Raw genomic sequence first — 24,989 nt, 5'->3', positions numbered from 1 at the left:
CTATACAAGAGCTTTTTATAGTGTTGGCTAATGCTATGGTTTAGTCAATCTGATTTCCATCAGAGTGTCCTTGTCCCTGCCACTGGTGAGGTCTGCTCCATGACCTTGTTTCAGGATGTTTCCTAGGCATACACAGTTTTTGAGAAGAAATGATCCAGATTTTCATGTGAGGATTCAGGTCAAAAATTTACTGTTACACAGAACATAAGTTGGCATTCTCCAAACAAATAAATATGCATAATGGATAAAACATTTCCTACTTCTACATATTTAAGGGGTAGAATAGATACATGAATAAACTATTACGGAAAAGCACTGAGCATCTTAGTAGAATAACTTTTTTCCTAAAGCTGATATGATGCATTTTTGTTGTCTACTTTAAAATCAACACATTGACAAATTAACAGGTGCAACACAGAAAATCATGCTAATCAACAATGTCACAGACAATATCTCAGATTTGCATATGCAACTGAAGTCAGTGTAGAACTTCTTTAGCATTTCCAGCCACAAAACTAATAAAATTTATCCTAAATTTCCACATATGGAGAGATGTTACCAGCTGAACACTGCATATCAGCAATAAAAACTTTGGATTAAATTGGATAATTTGTAAACTCTACAATCCTTTCACCACACCTGAAATGGTTGCTGTAAAGCCTACCACCCACATGTTCAGCAAGGACTACAGAAAAAGGCTGAAGTTACCTTCTGCTGCTCAGTTTTGCCCTTAATATCTGCTTATCTAATGAGATGCCTATCAGTGAAATGACCTGGCTCGGTGAGGCCTGTTCAGCACTGAAGCTGCGATGTGCCAGCCAAAACTGCCTTAAAAACCCCCAGAAGTGCCATCACTATCATCCATTGCTTGCAGTATCAAATGCCACGAGTGTCAATTCAATAACCAGGGCATGCAAAATGATCCTCTTCACAAGCAAGTCACGGAAAGTGTCACATGGATATCTTGTGGAAAAATCCCAGTTCGCACAATACTGGAGAAAAGTGTTCTCTGAGTAGCAATATTTGTAAAGCTTGTCAGCTTTGATTAAATGATGGAAGCATGTTTAGATCAGTTACCCAATGAGAAAGATCCTAACAATGGACTTTGAAGATCTAAAGATTATATTAACTATTTTGTCTTTAATAAAAATTGTCTCTCTGCAGTAGTGGATATTCCAAAGCCCCAGGCTCCAAATTGCTTTTCAGAGATCTGAAGCTCCCTCTGAGGTAAGGAAATCAGTTTTAGTGCTTCACAGGTTTAGTACTGCTTTAAGCACTTCACAGATTTACTATTCTACCCACCTGTTCAACAAACCCCTGGAAGCACGTAGATGTTTGTGACCTTTTCCAAAGTTCAGAATATCTGTTGTTTACAATGTCTCTATCCAATAATGACTTCAAAGGATTTTCCACATATGATGTATATTGGTACTGGGACAAGCATCAGCGTTGCAGTCTTAATCCACATCTTGGTTTCATAATTTACTTTCCCTTAGAAGATTCAAAATACTTATATCTTGCTAACTATTGGAATTTTGAACATTTAGCATTTTTAGGGTACATTGTGCTGGGTACAACCTAACCACTCATAACTGTTATGTTTGGCCCACTTAATAAACTCCTATCTTCAAGTTTTACATATATATACACACGCAGGTTTCTAAAAAGCAGTTTGGCTGTCTCTAGTATATCAGTAGCCTGAGAGGAAGGATTTTCAAGGATCGAAACTGCAGAAATTATCTGTTTGTGTTCCTAGGTAGTCCCCATCACACACTTGAGCCTCAGCTGCCTCTCAGTCTGAGATGTTTGAAGGGAATGAGACTGTGTGCCTGAGTACACAGGAAGAGGAGAGAAGAGGCCACCAAGCTGCTCTGATGCCACCAGCATCAACCAACTTCCCAGACTTTGAACCAGCACTGTAAAGGAGAGTCTGCCACAAAACACAGCATTCATCAACAAACAAAAACAACATCAACACCCAACACATGAAATGAAATGAAATACCGAAAGTTCATTGAAAGAAGGGGGCATTGCAGATTTTGCAATAATAGCTAAAATAATCTTAGTTGTTTCAACTGAAATTCATATCAGCAAGATAATAGAAAACCATTAAGACATTTAACCTTGTAACTGCCTTCTGGACAAGGCTAAACATTGGCTTCAAATGGCTTGTAATTTAAGGATGAGCATAATTCGGATTAGACAAATAAAGCCCAGGCAAATGATTAGGAGATGCAGAAAGCATTTTGTCCACATCTGATACATAGTGAAAGATAATTCTCTCTCATTTTTAAAGCTATGGTCAAATGTAGAGCAGAGCATACATTAAGAAACAAATAATAGAGCTCAGAAATAACTAAAATACCAAAGACTATGAAAAATTTCAATGAAAGAGCAAAACTAGAACTCAAGAACTCTTCATTCCCCAATCCAGTGGCTCATCACAGCTCATTGTGTCTCCAGCCATAAGCTGCGTTTCCTTACGTCAAGCAGAAAATAAGAATAAATAGGAGTCAGGGGGAAAAAAGATTGAGAGAGGTAACTTGCCTAAGAGAGTTAAATGAGATGACTCTGGTCTATTTTCTTTGTTATTCCGTGCCTAATGAAGTGTCTGGGTAGTTGGAACAGCTCCTGCAGCATGATCTGATTGTTGTAGTTGCCTGTTTGTTTGCCGTGAGTTATTGTTTTATTTGGCTTTCATTTCTGAGCTGCTTCTCTGGTCTGTTGGGCAGACGGATGCTGCTGGATTGTGTTTATGAGCCTGTAAATGATTGGGGAGCTGCTGCTCTAACATAAGAGATTACGAGAGAAAGAGAGGGGCTGTGTTGTGCTAGGAAGAGCACAGACTGTGGCAGCATATGATGGTCTTTCCGTGTTCAAAACCCAAGGCAACATATGAATGCACAACAAAGTGTGGATTTTTTTCCAAAAGCAAACTAGTCGATTTGTGAATTGAACTATTACATACTAGTCAGTGTCCTTCATATCAAATAGCATGTTGAAGAATTCAGCACAGTGAGTGTCAATACCTCCAGTAAGGGTTTCTTGCAACCTCTTGTGTCTGCCTGTGAACAGGATGACAAAGGGATCTCATCTTCACAACTGTAGCTTTTGGCTTCCTATTTAAGTTGTAATCAATATTTTTGTTTATGCCAGAATATGACATCAATCACCTAACACCATGCTGAATAAATCAAATCTTTTGACATGAAATTCTCATGCTTCATTGCAAGTAAAAAAAGAATATTTCATATGGGTCCAGTACAAATCAGTCAAATATTTTCAGGGCTGCAGAAGACATGTATTATTTTGGAAAAATTACTTGCCACTTCTGGAATAATTTGGACTTTTTATTTTCAGTTTCTTATTTTTTTCAATAATTTTAAAGGCACATATCATATAGCATTATAGATAATAACAAAATATTCTCAAAGCAAAGGAAGGGGGTAGGGGAAAACTGAAGGGGAGGAAAAAGTTTGCATGTCTTTACAAAATAGGAATTGCAAATGCCAGATCAAAAATTTGGCACATAAACCTTGAAATCTCAATGCTTGCCCAGGTTCTCCATTAGAAGGCAGCTTCTGCCCTCTGCTAAAGGAATTCAAAATCTGTAATAATACTGAGGGCTAAAAGATTGGCCTTTTAGCCCTCCTAACATTAGGTACTACTAATGAGTGCCTCTTTTGCACATGGGCACTACAATAAATTCCAGTTCATTACTCTAAGGGTTTTCACATCACTTAAGGAATCTGGAGAGCTCAGAAATTCTCCTGAGAAATCTCTCTCCCATGAAACAATTCATCCCAACAGTCTTTTGAATAAGGTGTCAATATATGAAGTATGTTTGCTTTCAATGGAAGTGCTTATGCTACTATGCTTTGTAAGTAAACACAGCACAGGAGAACAAAGAGACCACCAGCAGAAACCATGTGATAAAGAAATGAATGCCATTATACAGAAGTATTTAGGTACCACAACCCAGAACATCTAGTCATCACCTGCTGTTCTGGAGGTAACTCTGCTGTTTCTCAGGAGGTTTACAATTTAACATTCAAGTTCTTCAAGAGCCTAGCCTTTCACTTTTTTGTAGGTTAGGTCAAAGTAGTTGAAAATATGAAGTAACAAATAGTGACCAGGTTTATATCATATCTTCCTTCCCCAGTTTCTATGAATAAACCATTACTGTTTTAAGATGTAAAGGCAGGCAGAGATTCTTGAATACGCACCTCAGTAACCCTCTGGTCAAATGCTTCACTTCCTACACTAGTAATCTCACACAGCATCACTCAGAGTCATTTGGAGAGTCAGTTATTCCTCGCTCCTGTCAGCTAAGCACTGGGAAAAGAAAAAAAAACTACTCACGAGCAACAAAGAACATCAATATACTGATAGCCAGCTGACTCAGTCTCTCCGCAAAAGCTTCCCAACGCTGCTTGTAGGCATGGCAATAGAAGAAATTCCAGCTCTCATCTCTACTGGAGAACCTCTGAGGTTTTAAACATAATTGCTCCACTCTGCTGCCTCCCAGAATAAAACACTTCATTTAGAATTCCTGTTTAAGTCTGCAGCCATACTAGCTGCATCGCATTGTAAAAATACTGAATCCAGCTGCAAGATCTAAATGAATGAGCCCATGTTATACTTGGTCTTAGTCCATTCCTTCTCACAGAACCCTTGGTCTAGGGAACACTTCAATATTCTCTGCAGGGCCAAGGACCATTAAGAGTTAAGACTACAATGCACCTGCAAATTTGGTTGGATGGGTTAGCTATAATATGAGCCCCTTCCATCAATAAACTCTGCTTCTGCAAGTAATATTTCAGGCAGTCACTGGGAGACGGGTGACACAGTTGGTTGCACTGGCATAGCACACAACGTTTTATTTGTCAACAAATGGGTTTCATGATCCATCATTAACACTTGATTCATTGGCCCAGCACTTTGGCAGAGTAATTTTTTATCACACTTTTCTACAGCATCATGTATTTCAGGAACTATCTTACTCACTGATTCGCTGGCAGAGGCTTCACTGGCAGAAGGCAGAATGTTTCCTTGCAGTCTCTGCTGGTCAGTGTGAGAGTGTGTAGTGGATAACATGCGGGATTATGTTATGGCTTTGCACGTTACATCTGTTTTTGTTATGATCAGATCTGTCCCTCCTCTTATCACAATAAAAACAAGACTCACAACATTTTCTAATTCACCTAACATAATCCAGATCCTCAGAAGTAAAACAAAAACAAAACTAGAACAAATGTCCAACCCAACGAACCATTCTATATCCCAAATTTTAAATAGTCACCTTCACAAGTTTTCTGTATTTCTTTGTGCAATAAATAAATTCAATCAAAAGAAAAATACACTAACTCACTGTGACAGATTGGACTCCATCTGTCAAGATTTCATGTTTGATACAGACTGGAAATTGCAGATAAAGGGGAAATATTCAGGTACTGTTCTTTCAATGAAAGTCCTGGAGGGAGATGAAGAGAATGATAAATTGGTTATGGTTACACCCTGAGCCAAGCCATTGGAAGTCTAATTAGAATCCAGAAGGACTGCAGCCAGGAAAGACAGATGCCGGAGAGAAGAGTAGTGGAGGGAAAAATATATTAGTTTCAACTGGGACAGAATAAATATACAAATGACCTTAACTGTTAGCCAGAAAAAAATACACTTTGTCAGCTTGGATACAGAAGGGTTCCCTGTATATGCAATAGAGTATTCTTTGGAAATAGTTTAAAAAAGAATAAGAGGAGATTTGCTTAGAAAATATACATGGAAGGGGAGGAGCATGCACCAACTCAGAACAAAGCGTGAAAATCAGATATTTGGAAGACTTGCTCTATGACAGCTTCCTGCATGACTTTAGCCAATTAATTTAATTTCTTTGAGTTTCCACATGTGTGATAAGAGGCTGCAATGTGATCTTCTGTGAGAACACAAGTATATTAGAATGGGAAATGTCCAAATACTAACTGGGACTACGAACAGAGATATGCAGTGGCTTTTGCACTAAGAAGAAGAAAGTATCTTCAGGTGAGAGTACAGGAAAAAAACATTTAATCAAGACAAAACAAAGGGCCTGACAAAGAATATTTATGCAAATTCACTCCAACTTATTACAAAGAGTCCAGTGACTAAAACTGACAGGCCAGCAGAGCTAACAGAGGGCACTTTGCTCCTTGGGGACCAGTAGGTGACCCGCTGACAGACGGCACTGCTGACAAGAGGGAGAGGGCAAAACCAACTGATGGGCTGAGATGACCGCTTGCACTTTGAGCTGTACAGTGAATGAATACAAGATTGGATTTTACTCACATGAAACTGTTTGTCAGTTAGAAGCTCAGTAAGTGCCAGGGCTGAACAGGGAATCAAACGTGAGAGAGAACGACATTCAGAGAAGCGCTGGAATATCTTGATGCTGATTTTCTTGTGAGCTCTGGCCCACACAAGGAAACCTGCATCACAGGCAACATCTAGCTTTCCCCTTAAGTTATACCAAAGGGTAAAAAAAACAAAAGCAAACAACAACAACAAAACCAACCAACCCCCAAAAGGAAACAACAAAAACACACCACCACCACTAAAAAAACCAACATCAACAAGAAAAAAAAGGAATCATTTTACTGAGGCTTTAAGAGAGAAGCTGTGAAATAGATTCTGCTCTCTCAAAACAAAGACTAATTATACAGAGTCAGCAGAAAGACCCTGAGTCCATGTTATTGAGTTCAGAAGAAGAAAAGCTGCCTGCAGGAAAGGTCGCAAATATCTCTGACTATACCTCTGCAGTTTGATGTTTGGTCACACTTTGCCTTTGGCTCCATACGCCTGTTCAAAACTCAATCTTCAGTCACTAAATCAGACCAGGAGCACAGGATTAAGTAAATGATCTTCCCGTGGTGAAGCAGTACTCCATCTCTGCAACTATATCCTTCCCCAGTCACTAACAAGCTCTAATGCTTTTGCTATAAACATTCTTGCTAAGTTTTCTGCTTTATTAATCTTTGAAAACAAACATGTAAACCACAACTTTCAAAAGAAAAAGGAAATATTTATTTTGGATTTACAAAAGACCTGTTGGTAACAGCAAAATTCTCCAAGTAATGCAGTGCTATAAATGAAATAAATTAGATAAAAACAGTGTGGGTTTCAGAAGAAAGAAATGCAGATATTTTCCTTGACAGACATGAAAAGAGGTACAGATATAATACAAAATATTATTCATTTCTAGAGATATTATATCAGAGAAAGACAAATGCTAGAGTGATTATAATGTTACATGTAGGAAGTTCAGCCATTAAGACTTCTAGTTAAACTATGGCCAGTCTAGTCCTGGGCATAGCAAGACAAATTCATTTCAGAACTGAATATAATGTATGAGGTCAACAGATCATCTGTCAAAAAGGACAATTAGTATAATTTCATCAGTAGATCACAGGCGTGTTATAATACGTTGCTTAAATATGTCTGATAAATGTGCTTGAAAATACTAGAACAAAGAAATCTTCCAAGCTGTAATATATGTTTGCTTGCCAGCAAATTACAACAATTAAAATGTCTGTGTATTTATGGCATGTGAGGATTGGTTACATAGAAGGTTTTTCATTCTGTTATTATTTAGCATTTCTGTTGCAGAAACAAACTGGTTTAATGTAGTACCACTAACTGCCTAGCAAAGGAAACACAGAAGATAATGCTGCATGCCCATGTTTATGTTAATAGTGCCTTCTCCCTAATTTAGGGTCTCTTTCTACTTAATTTGTTTTCTTGTTTCTGACTGATCAAGCTAAGAAATGCACTATGACAGTTATAAAACTAATTATTACTTTTTTTTTTCTTTTCACTCTCTCAGAGGCAAAGAAACTAAACATCGCAACAAGAACTCCAACAGTAATTGGTCTTCAGTGTCACTATGTCCCAACCAGCTTCAAGCTGAAATACAAACCGAATTTTCCTGTCTCATTACAGGTAGTAGTAGAAATGTAAATCAAATTTTCCTCCTGTTACGGGTATGTTACATGCCAATATGAAGTCTTCACTAGTAGTCAGATTAACTTCAAATTAATGCCACTTAAGTGGTATCACAGGGGGAAAAAAAGTACTGTAAATGAAAAATAGAGTAAATAAGTTAGCATTACATGTTAACCATTGCTCAAGGACAAAATACTAAACATGTTGAAATAACTGCTGTATTCAGTAACCTGCACCTCCCAGCATCAGAACTCTGAATGAAAATTGAACAGAAAGTTTACATTTTTCCTTCTTATATAAAATAGTTTGCTGCTGCAGACCTGAGACTGCTAAAAAAAAAAAACAACCAACCAACCTGCTTGTGTATACATCAAAGAAAAAGTTCAAAAACCAATGTAGATACATACAAGTGACTATCCCTCCTGTGCTCCACTGTATGACACATAGTTTACTACACTCTAAGGCACAAATTGATCTTCAACTTGGCTAGACATATCCCAAATGTTTTAATTTGCAGTCTTCCTTAATTATGACAAAAGTATTTTTCTTTTGTTCTTTATTCTTTTTCAATATACATTATATTTGCTATGTTGCTACTTTATTCTGTTTTAGGGACAGAGGAACTGGAGGTTTATGTCTGAGTGTCACCTAGCGTGTGACATTGGTAAGATTTAAGAATGACAATTTGGAGATCAAGGGGACTTTACTGCTGGCAGTGGAGGTATACAATTTTGGGATTTAGGTAGCTAAAGCAGCAGTCAGACCACAAGACTTGTCTCCTTGATTTTTAACACTGTATTTGAGAAGAAAAAAACATTAATACAGATCTCTCCGGGGTTTTAGATCATAGAGGTGTATAGGGCATTCTCATACATTTCAATATTTTTTTTTGTCTTTTTAATGTTCCAAGCAGGATGTCTTCCAATCATAGATGAAAATATTGGTTTTTTTATGTATCTCTTACTACATATAGAATAAAACCAAGTACAGGAGAGCTTGGCCTTGGCTCTGAATTCAATTTCTTTTTTCTTTTTTTTTTTTTTTTTTTTCCCTGCATGGTTCAATGTTCATAAAGAGACTCTTGCAATCCTTAGTCAGGGATTACTTCATCTCCTTTCCAACATGTGCAGAATACTGCTGGCTGCTTTCCAGACACAATGATATAATTTCATCATTTTATAGGATGCCTGAATTTGCATCCAGTGCTTTACAGTGTAACTATGGGCTTGGTTCTTTTGAATTTGCTTAAGCTTATCTTTCTAGCTCAGCTTAACTATTTGTCTTGCATATTTAGGCTCCGCTGTCTGCTCTTGTCAGACACCAAACACTGATTTCCTTTTGTTTCTCCTCAATCTTGTCTGTATTACAGACAGTTTTATTCAAGTTACAGCACTTAATGCATTAATCACTCTTAATTTCTGTTTTAAAAGGGGAATGTCAAAGGCAATGATAAATAAATGTATAGCTGAGATGACCCAGTAGTCATCCTGGCATATGAAAACATGGTAGTCTGGTGTCCTGATAGATCACTGCATTTGTTTCCACTGAACTGCAGTAACATCTTGAGAAATATTATTACTATCTTAAGCTCTGACAGCCTTCTGCATTAACAAATAAGTCACCAACTATACAAATGCACAGTGAAAAACAAGAGCTCAGTTTGGGAAGCAGAGTGGGAGCCTGGTGTGTTCGAGTTTCCTAGTTACAGATGACATTTAGGACTCAGTCACTGCTGATATCAAGGAACAAATCTAGGAAACCTAAAACTATCAGCGAAACCTGCTAATTAAAGTGCAATTTAAAGAGAACAATTAATGATTAGGTGTATAATTGTTCACGGGAAGAGAATATTGCCACACTAAGATATGCTGTGTGTGATCAGCAAAAGAAAGCATAAAATAAAGAGGGTTTTTGCTCCCTTCTAAAACCAAGGTAAGTATAAAACATTTTTTTTCTAGCCATTCATAACACGGAAGGGAGAAAAGTGAATAAAAAGAGAGCCTGTGATTAACTCTGGCAGAAAATACGGTATCAATCTACCAGCATTGATCTGGACTACTTTCTCCATTTCTACCGCTATAGGATGTTTGAGGAGGCCAGATTTGTCACACATTATGTCATCTGGACTGCTTAATACACCCGCAAACATTTGCTGGACAAAGGATGTTAAATATTTTCTTTACCAATGCCAATGTTTTTGACTGCTGCTTGTTTGCTTCTCTGTCTTCTCCACTATTGTCTTCCATCACAACAAACTCTTCTAATTCCCTTTTTATTTCCTTTTTCCTCACTCTAATTTTTCCTAGTTTATTATGCCTTATTCTCAGCTGACTTTCTTGGCTGCTCAGCACTCTGCTTTTCTTTTCTCTAACTCCATCTTACACAATTTCAATCCCTATTACTGAACTTGCATAAACACAGTAGCGTAGGAAAATCAAGCAACTGAACTACCAATCTGAGGAAAATGTCTCCATTTTTGGAAGTTATTATACTGCAAAATTAAATTAAAATGTTACTCAAAAGAAGGGGACAGAAGCTGAAAAAGAAAACAAAGGATTTCTTAACGGATAGAAAAAAAGACAAAGCATCAGTGGGGCACAAAATGCCTACTTTTAGACCAGCTGGCATACGTTATATTTAAAGACACCAGACCTTGAAAGAACATTTGGAACTGGACATATTACTGTTATTTGGAGTAACGACAAGGAGGCTCTTTTCCTGTGGTGTTTTTTTCCCAAGCTTAGTAGCACAATACCACCATGCACAAACACTGCAGTGGGCCTCTATGATACATTTTACTTCTGCAACACCACGCAACAGCAGATATCTCCAAGGAAAGCTCAGATTGTTCCAAGTTGAAGTGCTCCATTTACATGTTCCTTCCAGCCAACACCGGTGAGATGTTGTTTTTCGAAGTAGAGTGTTCATATATCTCCAAAATCAATGGAGAAAATACCAGACTAGATCTCAGGGTCTGGGACTACTGTCAAGTCAGGTAAAAACGGAACTGGTGAAGAGAAGTCTCTATACTTCTCTTTGTCTGAGTTTTTCTTTGCTTAAGCAGTGATAAAACACATTTCTGTAAGATATTTTCTATAACAGGATTAATCGTACTATGGAAGTACTGGATATTATATGAGATTAGAAATTCAGATGTTATCGTTACCCTGTGTCCATTCCCTTTCTTGAATCTTGAGAAACAGACTCTGTTTTATTCTGAGTAGACTGAATTCAACACATTATTTTGGAATGTAAAGAAATTACTTTAATTCATATACTTCAAATTGATTTGATGCTTTATTTTGTTAGAATGAGTGAGCCCTGAACAAAAAAACTTATCTACCTAGGCACATAATTATTTATTTGTATTTATTTTATTGTGACCCCTCTTATTTATTCTTTCTGTAACACAAACGGTCCCAGTCTTCTCATCTCACTGCATATGAGATTTTTTTCAAAGGCCCTAGTTACCCATTCTTGATAACAACAGTCTAGCTTACTCTATTGGTTTGTATAATATTAACACTACCAAAAATACTGACTTGCTTAAAATTAGTCATCTTCAACTCTTTGAAGAAAATAAGTGAAATATTACTTATTACAGAACAGAGTTTATAGTTGATGTTTTTTTAATCTACAAAAAAAAAAAAAATGGTACAGATATCAACAGAATTGAATTTTACTTTAAAGTTAATTGTAGGGCCCTGGACTGTTCTTGGACTGACAGCTTACTAGGTTTCTCAGTAGCATTAGGTATCAGATATTTAAAGACTCCTTTCCACAATTTCTATCATCTACTGTCCTCGGGAAACAGGCAGAGTCAAATATGTTCAAAGCGTTTTTTTAATAGAACTTACCTGATTATTATTTTCAACAGAAAATGTAGACTTTTCTGAAAGACTTCTACAGTCCTTTGAGAAAATCAAAGTTCTGGTTTTGAAGCCTTTATAGACAGAAAGTGGAGCTGACATGAGGTGCCCAAGCAAGCAGCAAGGCAACTGACAATAAACCTCTCAAAAATAATTTCATTCACTAAATGAGATTTTTTGGAACATTCCTGAACTGTAAATAATATAAAGGTTAGTGCTCAAAGATTAGAATAAGTTAGAGGATAATTTATTTTCTGTGTGTTTTGCAAAATACAGAAATCCAATTTCCAGCTACTTTTTCCATTACCTGAAATAAATATTAGGGTCTGATCACACATTTAATAAGAATATGCATAACTTTCTGGAAATTTTTATCAGGAGAAAGGAGAATATAGGCAGTACAGACAAACAGTCCATAGAAATGAGGGACTTCAGCTTTGGGGAACAAAAAGTTTCTGTTATTATAATAAAAAACCTTTCAGAGTGTTAAGGGAAAATAATCTTCTGTAGTTTCTTGGACTTTATTCTTTGTTCTGAATTGACAGATTTACTTAGTTGGTGACAAAATTTATTTCAGCAGTACTGTTCCCTTGAATAAGTGTTTTGAAATCTATATTCAATTAGTAAGCTCAGTTATTGAAACACAGCCTTGCAATAAATACAAACGATTATTTCCCAAAAATTGGAAGTGGTTGTTATGAAAACTGCTGATGCTTTCTGGAACTACAGACACCTAACATGACATATACAATATTGCAGAAGTGTGGAAGTCCACCTCAGGCTGTAGCAGGATTCCTCTGCTGTTGGGTAAGGAAGCTGATCCTCAACAGACAGGGTTAGCGACAACTCTGATTTAACAATTTGCTATTTTTGTCCTTCTTCATGGATTACATTCTTTTTACTTTACACTGTAAGGTCTTTTTGTCACTCAGATCAGGTTCTAAATGCAACACAGCAGATCCCCAATGCACGATTTTGCAGAAATTGTTCCAGCCCAAAGGAGGGAATATCACACCATAGTGTGAGCACAGATATAGCACAAAGGCAGGCCAAGGGATTCTTAGGCCAGTGAAAAGGTTCAGTGTTCTGTCTTGTGGTGTGTCTTTCGAGTTAAGCTCCAAATCCCAGTAATAAGACTGAGAAAGTTATTTTATTATGAAAATATTTTTATATTTGTTTGCAATTAATTGAATTTCCACATACTTGGCAGTGCAAAGCTCGATCAATTATAAATCCTAAGAAAACTGATCTATGTGTACAAACTCACTAACAGAAAGTCTTCTAGCTCTTTAGACCAATACACAAAAATTGTGACGATATAAAGGAAAATACTTCAGCTCTTAAAGCATTTACTTTGACAGAATTATTCTGCTCTGCTTCAGTTAATACTGCCATTTCTTAATATAGCACATAATTTGATTTAAAAGTGAGACCCATTCACAGATCTCATGTCTTGTTATCTGTGTGTTTTCTTTACATAGTTACTGAATAACTCATAACTCCTTGGAAATGCACATTGCAGTGAAATATAATATTTAGTCAGTTTATTACCATTACAAAATGTACTGTTACGGTATAAATCTTTAAAAGCATGTCAGGACCTACCTAAGCTTTGTGACAGATTGAACATTAAGACTTGCAGTGGCCTATGAAAAAAAATCTAATTTTCCAATACTATGACAGCTATACAATGTGTAAATGCTGAAGTCACTGATTACATTTGAGTCAAATATTTATTTACCAACTGACAAACCGTTAGTCCTGGCAAGATATACAAAACTTCATGCTAATTAAGGAGACAGTTTCTCCTGATAGCATTCAACATTTTGTAATTTGTAATTTGTAGTTTTTCCAGAAAAAGCCCACAGTCATTTCACGCCCCCCCTATTTCCCATATAGTATAATAACTTCCATTTCATGCACCTAAATTTTCATGGTACTAGTAAGAACAATGTTCTTCACCTTACTTACCTCTTACTTTTCCTTAACACTGTTAAAAATTGTGTTAACTAGCTAACATAATTGTAATAATCTGGAAATATTGAAGTATGAAATATAATATTACTACTCCAGTCTACCAGAAAACACCTCTCACCTCCGTTGATGAAGATGCAATCACAAAAGCAAATAGGAGAACGCATGCTGAAAAAAACAGACAGGAAGACGACAAAAAGAAAGAAAGATGAGGAAATATATCACGTCAAAAAACAGGGAATGTACAAAGTAAAGAAAACCAGAACACAGGGAGAGGTTAGCATATGGAATAATTAGTAGCGAGATGCACCCATCACAAGATAGCTAGAAATTTTGCAGTTACTGTTTTCACTCTGTTTCATTAAGGAATTATTACACACAATATGATTTGAGTTTCATAACATATCTCATGGTATAAAATGCTGATATGCTGTTTTTGTGACATTTTCACTCTTGAACACTCATCTCCTTTCACCTAAAATAGACTGATTAAACTTTAAACAGAGAAGACATGAGTTAGGATGGGTTTATTTGCTGCTCACATATGGTTTCTGTCATTGTTGCACAAGACATTAGAACAGAAAGAAAGGGCAACTGTCTAGACCCTGCTGAATCACTTGGAGTCCTACATATGGTTTCTATGAATATTTCCTTTTCTCAAAAACCTGTTCCTTTTTCTACCTTCCCCTCAATCTATAAAACTCTGTTTCTCTGGCTGTCTCTTAAGCCCCACCACAAAACTCATTTGTGAAATTAGAATCTGATTCTGCAAACATTTGCCTGCATATGCATATAAAACTTTAGGCTACATCTTCTTAATTACTTCAATATGACTCAAATAATTAAAGCTCAAAGCATACACAAGCTGTCTTAATTCAGGTTAGAAAGTAACTTCTTTCCATGTCACAGTAGATGAGGACTCTGTGATCTGAAGCATGGTAATGCTAAAATTCAAAGGCAACCTCAACATCTGACGTTCACCTGAGGTAGAATAGCCTCCGGCAACTCACAGAGATGGGAAATCAGCCAGAAAGGCAGACAAGGCATGTGATCAGAGGCATGCTTGCCCCCTCAACTAACAAAGCATGAAATAATCCCAGTTACAAAACCAAGCTGTAAACACTTTTCTTTTGAGAATGTCTCAGATACTTGGGCTTAACTGGCTAAACAAGTGCAGACACAACTGTGTGGCTTAGGGGATACCTGCTCTCAGTAACTCCCTTCCCAAGCATTGGGGCACTAGCTACTGCATTGTTTTTATAATCCTTGTTAAAATACAAACATACATACATGCATAAATATATACACATTCACCAGTGTGATCTCATATGCAAATAATAAAATAAACTGGCTACCCTGGCTTACTGTAAAATGCATATCTGTGAATTTCCTTCACAAAAATCCCCAGTCTTTTATTTTTTTTATTGTTTTCTACTTTTTCCCTCAGAGAAAACAATAGGAAAAAAAAAGCAGGAAGGAAGACAAATTCTTCGCATTAAGGTAGTCACCAGTACAAGACGCTAATGGCACAAAACCACTGAAACTATTAAACAAGTATTTTTTCTTATCAATGAAATAGCTATATATCTAGAACAGGCATTTTTCTAAGTATACACTAAATTCACTAATGCAGAGAAATTTATCATAATAAAAAGAAGTATCCATCATAGCTAAGCTTATTTCATTCTACAAACATTGTACCAATAGAAAGCTTCCTGAAAGTAATGAATATTTTCACATGCTGCTTCTGTTTATTTAAGGTGAGATGACTAAAACAAAGACTATATAGAAGAAATATCAATTTCACAAATGAGAAAGCAAGTTTCTCAAAGTGATTCAATTGCAATCATTTTTCAGTTTCTAATCCGCTATCCATTAGGAAAAGAGCTACCCCTCCAGGTCACATGTATGGGAAGAAAAACACACAGTTGTTATCAAAACAAGGTAATAGATATCTAGCGGGTATCAGTGAGTTGGGCCGCCCTTTATATTATCTCTGTGTGACACCTGGAGCTCATAATTTTTTTTGCCATATTCTCCATCTAGTGCATATTACTTCTATTATTAGTAAAAACAAGCATACAATTAATAAATTGAGCAAGATTTACTAGCAAAAAGGAATGATTTTTGTACCCACATAATACTGTGTTTTCCAAGTATGGTGAAAAGAGACTGCAAGGAGGTATCCTTCCTCCTTCATAAGAACTTACATACTGAATTATGATACAAAATACCTGAACTGTGCATGTCAGGACTTCTAGTCCTCTCTGAAAATTGGAGTTAAAAAGCCACTGACCTTTCGTTTACAGACTACATATGTGTCTCAAAGTCCTTGCTTATAAATACACAGTATCTGATGTGCACTGTTTTTCATCACACTTTCTTATGGAAACAATCCACTCATCAGACCCTATGATCACTAGTATTATGTATTGATACTAATAATATGATTAATAATCTCTTGTAAGTTTGTTGGGGGGGAGAGGGTGTCTTTTTTTTTTTTTAATTAGGTTGTTTTCAGAAAGAATATGCATGAGTTTCATCAAATACAGAAGATAGGTTTGTGTTTGGAAAACCAGAGCATTGATTTTTTTGTGTGTAAATATATAACAAGGTGCTATATAAAAGAATAAAGACTTAAAGGTAGTTTAGGAGAGCACCTTTCTAAATGAACAAGAGCTACATTGTATTCCAGAACTCAGCTGAATTCCTTATTGTAAGAAAATCACTCTGTATCCATAACCAAACACAAAGACTTTCAATTAATTTCTGCTAGTTCATTAGCCAAACAATACAATATCCATGGAGGATACTTGGCTGATACTATAGCCAATGTAAAATTAAATTCACAGTAAAATACTAAGCATTGGACCAGTGATTCTTCGAGCTTAGTTGTGCTGGTGTGGGCATTCAATGCATATGTCAGATAAATACTGCTCCGAGCTATCTCTATATGGCCATTTAAAATACAGAGAATGACTGAAAGAGAGGCCAGTCAAATATTACAAGGACATGCTCAAGGCAAATTTTCGAGCTGTGTGGCATTAATTCCACAATGTGGACAGCAGAGCTGAAGACTGTCTGTGGGGGCAGAGATTATACACTAAATCTGTCAAAGTTTATGAGCAAAATTATATTGACAGCGCACATCACTACAGATGCCAGAGAAAAGCAGGTGTTGTGGATGAAGGAAATGCAACTTCGGCACCTACTCTGCTGCTATAAAAATCAGAGTAGTTTTTCAATCAAGAAAACATCAAAGGCAGAATTTTTTTAAACCAGATTGATATAAGGCTCCATTCTTCCCTACTTCCATGCTCTTCAAAATATAATTATAAAATGAACTGGACCACATTCATTCATGATGCAATTCCACTGAAGTTATTTCTGGGAGAAAATCTAATCCACTAACATAAATTAGCAGCATTTTGATACCTTTTAATTAAACAAACTGGATTTCCCCTCATCTTATCTGTACTGCTTGAAAAATACCATGTTTTAAAAAATGAGATTACTACTATTACATGTGGACTAGTAATGATTAAATGTGTCAGGGAAAGAAATTCAAATTGTTGATCCTGGGTAGAAATATATTAGCTTTTTCCTAAACTAGAAGCTTCCTTGAAATTTCACATAACAGATCTTAACAAAATGTTTATGCTGTTGGCCTGGTTTCAGATATCAAAACACTGGAAAGTGAAATGTGGATGTTCATTTGCTTTCTCTTCTAGATACCTGTATAGAGACTAATCTGCTCAGGATCTGCCAGCAGAGCACAGGGCAGAATGCTGTCATTTAACCCCAGACAACGACTAGGACCACACAGCCACTCACTTGTTCACCCCCCAACCAATGGGAGCGGGGAAAGAATTGAAAGGCAAAAACAACCTCATGTTTGTCCTGGCTTTGCTCCCTCCCAGGTTCTTGTGCACCCAACAGAGCATGAGAAGCTGGAAAGTTCTTGACTATTCAGCGACAATCAAAGTATCACTGTATTATCGACATTCATCTTCTACTAAATCCAAAACACAGCACTACACCAGCTACTACAAAAAAGAAAAGAACAAGAACTCTATCCCAGCCAAACCAGGACACAGGAAAGCAAATGCTTCTATCTTGTCAAATAGCTCATTGGCATCTGAGTCATTCAGATTGCTTCTTTTAATTCTATTTAAGGTAAAAATCTGTATGAGTTACTAATTTTTTGTGAAACACTAGCCATTCTTGTGCAGCCTCTGGTGACTTGCCACTCTGGCACAGACACACAAGTATTAACATAAACCTGCTTCCACCTTCACTGAGCAGGTAAAGCCAGAGCCAAAGCTTTAACATCTCTTTCAATTGACTTTGCTCACATATCTTCTATGCACACATTCCTAATTCCATTTACTACACTTCTTCTTGCATATGTTTTTGCATTATTCAGCAACAAATTCAGTCCTCGGGCATAAACAAACAAATCACATATGTTTCATTAGCTGCAGAAAGGTCTAATTGCAATAAGCAGAGATACAGAAGTAAGGAATTCCAAAATGTAACGATCTGTCAGAATAGTTACTATAGTCACACCCCAAATTTCATGTATTTAATACAAACCTTATAATATAAATAATTTAATAGATACAAACCTGATGAAAAACTGAAAGCAAAACCAAAAACGAATATGTATTAGAGCATTAACACCCCATGGCAAGATACATTTAAGTATAAATTGGCCAATCACAATTCCAATTTCAATTTCTCAATGAAGATCATGGATTTAAACCCCTTCTCCCATGCTGAGACAGCTGAGATTTTACATTAGTGAAGGAACAAATAAAACCCACACAATAGAAAACTGAATTCCACAGAATTCCAGGTTTTGCAGAAGAGGAGCAGATTACAACAAACTGACCATTAACATTGCTTTTCTCTTCCCCATATAATGTAATTATTCTAGATGTTCATCAAAACTACACTTATATTTTAAAAATACCTGTGTACCTAACACTACCTCCAGGTTCTCACATTTATTTCAAGCTGCTTGAATTTTCTCAGTATGGCTATGACTTACAGGTAGTAATATCAAGATATTAATAGCCCTAGAAAATATCCAAGATTTTAACAAGCTTATAGGATGGTATTGGAAAAAAAAACCCTATATATATATATATATCTTTTTATGTAATGAAACTGCATATCTGCAAATAGTATTAATTCTGAGAATTTCAAATAATAGCTTAAAGTCATATTTCCTGTTTCAATTCTGAAACTTTAGCTTGCTAAGTTAAGAAACTACCCAGGAAGAACAAAAAAAACGAACCAGTTTTTAAGGAAAACAATGTTATTCCTACCTGCTCAAAAGAAGACAAGTACAGGCACCAAATATTTGCAATTTTGACTGTCTCTGAAAGAGAAACAATGGCCCAATTCCAGTCTTAAATATATATATATTTTTTTTAAGAAAAAAGGCCTTTATTACAATACAGTCTCTGGTATTAAAAAGAGGTAGATGCATCTCCTGCAAAATCAGGAAGAGAAACTTCTGTCTGTGTGCGTGTACACACACACACACATGTATATAGTATGTCTGCTTACATGTACATTACTACAGGTAGAGAGATATAAACATAAGCCTGCAGTGAAACACACAGAAAGGCTAACTTAAACAGAAGTAAAACATCAAAATTTACCACCATTTACTGCAATTAATAACTGTAACTTTTGCACAATGCCTTGCATCCGTTGTAGGAATAGACAGATATTAAGTCCAATACCAATAGTTCTCATAGATTACAAAGGTAAGATCAACCATTTTTTTCCTTCTATTTTTGTAGGAAATGGCTAAGAAATGTAGAAAATGTTGTGTTTTTTTCACTCAAACTGCAATGCCTTCAATTCTTTAATTATCACAAAGCCCTATTGTGAGCAGCACTGCAGAGGTATTTCCACAGCTGCAGACTGTATTCACATCCCTGGACAATGATGTGCACTGACTCATTACAATGACTCATTCTTGCATTTTCAAAGCCATGTACATACATTGAAGTCATCTTGTACAATTCATGCCTCTGTTACACAGTCCTTAACTTTGCCTGAGAGCATCACATAGATAAGTGGTAAGCCACTTTGAACTCACTTCTTTACCTAACTACATTCCCATGAATAAATTACTGAAGTATAGCATCTTATGTGATCTTACGTATGCTATTTACAGATGACTTTACAAACATATTTAGTGGCTTACAAGTACAAGTTGCAGCAAAGGTGGAAGGATTCGCATTTCTGTGACACCAAACACCACTAAAGATCCCACCTTCCTGTGTCTTCATTTAATTACAAAAGAAATTCTAAAAGGGATTTCATATGAGATGAGCGTTGATCCAATTTACCATGTCTTATTAAACGTGAAGTTGAGAGGGAGTCTGATAGAACTATGAAGAGCAAAAAGGTAAATTGAGATGAAGACAAATGGGAGCCAAGCACTTTATCACATATCTTCTTATAATTAAGAAAGTGTCAGAACCTCTGTCCTAAATTTGTTCTGTTGAGGTTAATAAAACAGATCATTGTTTCCAAGGCTAAGTCATGTTAGAATTTTTATTAGGAACTGCCTTCTAACAAATGAGAAATACAAGAGCAAAACTGTTATTTGAATGTCACTGGTTCTTCATATTTAATACATCTAATTTCCTCTTTCTCTTAGCAATGCTGCTAGTTGAGCTGTCTGCAGAATTATACAGTGCTCAGGCACAAACACAGAAGAGCCAGTGGTTTGCAATTGAAATGAGATTTCATAAATCAAGAGACTACAACATTCTCTGTTAGCAGAAAGCTGGCTCTGCACTATTTTAGAGCAATATTTTAAAGAACATTTTCATCCAAGCACAAAATGATTTTATCAGTAGTGTTAGCACCAGTTATTTCTTTATATATTACTGGTGTCTTTTCATATCTTGCACATAAAAAAATACGTAGTCCTTCCTTCTTTCAACATTCTTTATATATGTATTAAAGGTTTTATTTAACAATCTACTTCCTAAAAATCTTATCTCTTCTTTGATTGTGAAACTTTGCTGTTAAATATTTTTGCACTCAGTGTTCATTTCCTTCATGCAAAGACTCCAGCTTTATTTTTAGTGTCTTATATAATTGTTCACTAATGCCTTATTAAAGCTGAACACCTGTAGCTTCAGTTATCTTATAAACGAGTTAACAAGGAAAAATACCCACCTAGGGAATCTTGGATTTTATATCTGAACCAGGAGAATTAAAACATTTTATGCCTCCTCCAAGTTATCTGTTCTTTGGTCCCAGCATTTCCAGCTGTTATTCATGCTTTTTGGCAGTGGGAAAAGCATCATATTAACACCAAAAAGAATGAACAAGGCAAAGTGAATTCTTCTGTAGGAAGCCTTCAAAAATTTCATCACTTTGGATATGTTACTATTTAGGAGAGGTGATGAAACTGTCCATTTCAGAAGCCTGGCGTTCTGCTCTGCAAATAGACAAGAAGTGATTTCATCAGAGAAGCATTCCAGGTTACAATGAGATTATTTTCTCACAGTTTTTTATTCTGACTCATTTAAAATATCGATGCAGGCACTAGCAACAGGTTTCTTTGCTGCCTCCAAACAGCCTATATTAGGAAGAAGTGACTAAGCTCCATAGCTAACAGCAATCAGCTAGTGGGTTGTGTGTACAGCACAGTTTTGGACTGGGTTGGATAAGCGGTCTTACTTGCAGCTGAGCCTACTACTACCCACCCCACATGTCTCATTGCTCTCACTCCTCTCCCAAGGCAGCACTGCCACTCCTGCAGGTTTACTTGTGCAGCTGTGCATGTCCCAGCCAGGGAACAGCCACACATGCTGCTACACCAGCAGGGCTGAATGGGAGGAGAGAGAGGGGACTCATTTCCAGGGCAGAGACAGAGCAGTGACAAACAGCTGTACACAGCAGTATTTTCTCCCGGATCAGAACCTCACGCTGACCCCAGTCTTAGTGTAGGTAATGAAGTTTGCTGCCTGTACTGGCACAAAAACCACAGTAAGTTAGAGGACAGACTATGGTAATGGGACACCCTACACAGACTGGCATTTACAACAGATTAGCTATTCTGACAGCAGTTTGTCCTTGACTGAAATGCAAGCAAATCCTCAGTATAAACAAGATGTCAAAGAATATATGTGGACAGAAGCCAAAGAGCAAGGACAATTTTGCAGCACCCTAGAATCTATTGCTTTAATTTGTCTATATAGCTATATAAAACTAGCGATTTATCTTGTCTTTTTCTTTTTCTGAACAGCCTTTTGTAAGTATATCAAATATTCTCACAAGTGTGATTCTTAGTATCATTTCTGAATAGGAAGCCCAGGTCTTCTTAGTATCATTTGATAGTGTGCAATGTAATTGGCTCCTGGCTGATGTCTTCATTTATTTCATTCATTTTCAACTTCCCATCAATACTGAAATCTGGTGCAAGCCCCATCCTCTTAACAGAAAGAGATTGTGACATAATCCTGGAGGAAGAAAAAGTAAATGATCCAAGGCAAAGTTAACCCGAATCCAAAGTTCCCAGTAACGTCATCTATCTCTTCCCATACTCCACACTGCTGGATACACCTTCTGTGGCATGGCACTATTTAAAAGTTTGAAAGAGGAAAGAAGTCTAGGTTTGGATCTGTAACACATAGTTCACAATAATAATAAAATAAAATTATTCGCCAGGTGAGTACTATTGTAATTAATGCCTACCGAACTGATCCTTATTGCACTTACATTACTGGTAGGATAATCCTTTTAGAGAGGGCTCTGTTGAATTCCCATTACCTTAACTGAAAGCATAATAATGCAGACACACAGCCTGTTCTAAAAATGGTTCTCTGAGTTTTTTAATGACTGATCATAAAATAGACTTATTGGAATATTGTAAAACAATTCCTTGTTTATTTACAGGTATGAAAAGAAAGCCGCCATTCACAATCTGTCAGATTTTACAGAGTATCACAAAATTTAGAATATATGCCCAGTTTAGACACTGTAAAATAAAGATGACTCATTTGAAATGATGGCCTGAGGGCCTGCATGTTGTAAAGTTGACATATTTGAGTTATAGGAAAACTGAAGTGTCCTGAGCTAATGAAATCCATTGATCTTGGACTTTAAAAGTTTCAGACAGATCTGTGCTGAAAATTTATTTAAATTCTATTACTTCTGTTTTTTCTCTGTGTGGCCCTGCTGAATGACCTGATGTTTGGAAAACCCTGGATCTGGTAACTGGAAAGAGTTTATGTTGCTGAGAGCTCTGCATTTCAACAAAAAGAACCACAATCCTCCAATAGATTATGTGTTAAGGAGACATTGATCCCACACGTATCTGACAAAAAGCATCTCTATAAAAATATGCTTATAAGATTCGGTGCAGACTCCTAACTCAACTATATCAGAGCATACACAGCCTCCCATACCTGCCCGGTGCCCCAGTTTTGGGTTGCAAGGGAGAAACTGTAGCACACACCAGATACAGGACTGGTCAAGATCTTACAGGGACCTAGTCTTAGGCAACCAATCTGTTACATAGCACCCCTGCCATGAGACCAAATATAAACCACTGGAGCACAAATCTACAGAAGGTTTTAGGCATCTGGAGTGGAACTGAATTCAGAGAAGAGATGTTCAGTACTCTCACCTGATAGCAAGGTTTTCACTGTCGACATGGGATCAGATCAGTCTTCAGAGGGCTGATGGGTGTCCTACAGCTATACCCATCTGAGGTCCTCCTGTGCTGTGCTTCCTTCAACTAGTTGTGGTTTCTCAAATTCCTCACTCTGGAACCAGAAAGCCAAGAGCCTGGGGATTTGTTGCTTCATTTATTTCTCTTTTGGCATTAAAAAAAAAAAAAAAAAAAAAGGTAAACTTTGAAACTATGGGTTGAATCCAGGATTCTTGGGGCTCCCCTGCTTGCAGGGTTGAAAGCCCAAAAGTTCTGGGCTGGATTCCCAGGTCCTGTAACATTTAAGCAGTCTGCATGGCAGAGCAGCCACAGGGCACAGCTCCTGACCATCCTGCATCTGCTCAGGGAAATTGATATTCGGGTAGAAAGAGAGAAACTGAAGTACACAGAACACAATTTTACAGAGCAGCTGGAATATGGAGAAAGCACATGTTGTTTGGAAGTATTATATTTTATTTCCTGAGTTTGGGGGTTAGGGACATTTTTCTTGCTAAATACATCAAAATGTTTTAGGTTGTCCTCCAAGCAAAATCTTCCAATTTCTTAAAATACCCAAAACACAACAAAAGTGGAAACAAAAGTCACCAGTTCAGGGAAAAACTCTCAAAAAAACCTGTGACGTGAGTTACAGAACAGCTAAGTAGACAATAAGATATTGATATTACCTAGCAAAAATAGCATAGGAAAATGCATCTCTGACTGGATTCTATGACCCGCAGTTATTAATCATCAATTTGCCTAGGCTTCTGCCACTGCACTTGGATGCCGGTCAAAGCTCCTGCAGGACATTAAGAAAGCCCAGAGATGTATTTACCTAAGTATTGGTGACAGTTTCTTTCCTAAGTCACTTTTCCTTCTCATTCAGGTACACCAGGAATTACGTCAATTGCATTCTATCCATCACTCATTACATTTAATTTGATGTCTGATGCCTCCTTCCTACAAATAAAACAAACAAACAAAGTAGGTAGGCATATTTAAGCAAGAATGCATGTTGTTCCCGAACCTATCTCTATTTTTAATCTGTTTTTGTCATGATTGAGTCATAGTCACTATTTGGGACTGCAGTTTTAATTATATTTTCCCCTATTATGTAAATGATGAATGACAAAGAGGTACCCCACAGAAAAGCAGATCATATCTACTGAACTCTCTTCAATAAAGTCAGATGGGGTTTGTCTTTTGTGCTGTTGTGGCACATGAGTTTTACAGCTGTGACTCTGACTATTATCATCTACTTAATCAATCAGTGAAATTCCAGGCAAATGAAACTCTGACTCAAAGGTCAGAAGTGGTTATCACTAGTGTACTTTGTGCTGCACAGCATTTTTAATTAGTTAAATGGTTCTGTAATATATGTATGTCTTTTATTTGTAATTTATTCTTGATTTTACATTAATCACTGACATCCTGACACCTAATTAGTAAAGAGGACAAACACTCACAAGTAATGCGGG

General features: G+C 36.7%; 1 long non-coding RNA gene across 2 annotated transcripts in view; it reads right to left on the bottom strand.

The window, feature by feature from the left end:
• The window catches only part of LOC139828844 (uncharacterized), a 56,672-nt gene extending 32,205 nt beyond the window's left edge, over window positions 1-24,467 (bottom strand). For both annotated transcript variants that reach the window (XR_011740867.1, XR_011740868.1), the window contains exons 1-3: window positions 24,347-24,467; window positions 23,488-23,626; window positions 21,030-21,294 (exon numbers count right to left, since the gene is read on the bottom strand). This is a non-coding gene — a long non-coding RNA (uncharacterized lncRNA). The remainder of the gene's footprint in view (window positions 1-21,029; window positions 21,295-23,487; window positions 23,627-24,346) is intronic.
• Window positions 24,468-24,989: the final 522 nt, after the last annotated feature.

This window comes from Patagioenas fasciata, chromosome 11 (genome assembly GCF_037038585.1).
Source record: "Patagioenas fasciata isolate bPatFas1 chromosome 11, bPatFas1.hap1, whole genome shotgun sequence".
Lineage (NCBI taxonomy): Eukaryota > Metazoa > Chordata > Aves > Columbiformes > Columbidae > Patagioenas > Patagioenas fasciata.
Note: the sequence above shows the minus strand (reverse complement) of the source record. Positions and strands in the feature narration are given on the sequence as shown.